Source organism: Mus caroli, unplaced genomic scaffold (assembly GCF_900094665.2).
Source record: "Mus caroli unplaced genomic scaffold, CAROLI_EIJ_v1.1 scaffold_17230_1, whole genome shotgun sequence".
NCBI classification, from domain to species: Eukaryota; Metazoa; Chordata; class Mammalia; order Rodentia; family Muridae; genus Mus; species Mus caroli.
Window position 1 is genome coordinate 15,360 of NW_018389718.1, and position 695 is coordinate 16,054.

Genomic DNA, 695 nt, shown 5'->3' on the forward strand with positions numbered 1-695 from the left:
ACTTCCATTGTATAGATTTCAGCATAGGATTATGAACACAATCAAATGAAAGGATTACAAATGCATAAAGCTGAGGCTCCACTTCCCTATCAAATGAGTACATTCTCAATCACAAGACCTGCTGCAGGTTGCCACCTTCACCACCTATTTTTTAAAAAAATTATAAAAAACATGTTATTTTATATTCACTACTTGTATGTCTCACTGAAGACAGAACCAATTTCTATTGTATTATACACCAGATAAGGCTGAATTACAGTATCTATAAGATATTTCCCATACAGTAGATGTGGCTGAAAGGAAAGAAGAAAGTGATCAATGATTCTAGAAAATGACTTTGTGGTTGTCTGGTTCCACTTATCTATACTAGCACACACAAAAAATAAACAAACAAACAAACACAGGTGGCAGTGAATAAGGCTTAGTTGCTGGTTTCGAGATTGAAAAAATGCAAAATATTGTTCACATAATTGGAAATTTCCAACAACTGTAATATAAAGTCACGCTAGAGTTAGCAAATTTAAAAAAATAGGTTGTGCTGATAAACATGTATATGTCTCACACATGGAAGGATATAACNCAAGTCATGTGACTAAGAGCCCAGTAAGAATAAAAATCTTAATGAGACCTGNACATCAATAAGAGAGCATGTCAGAAAAAGATGTGGAGTGTCTGCATTATTAGAAGAGCCCCAG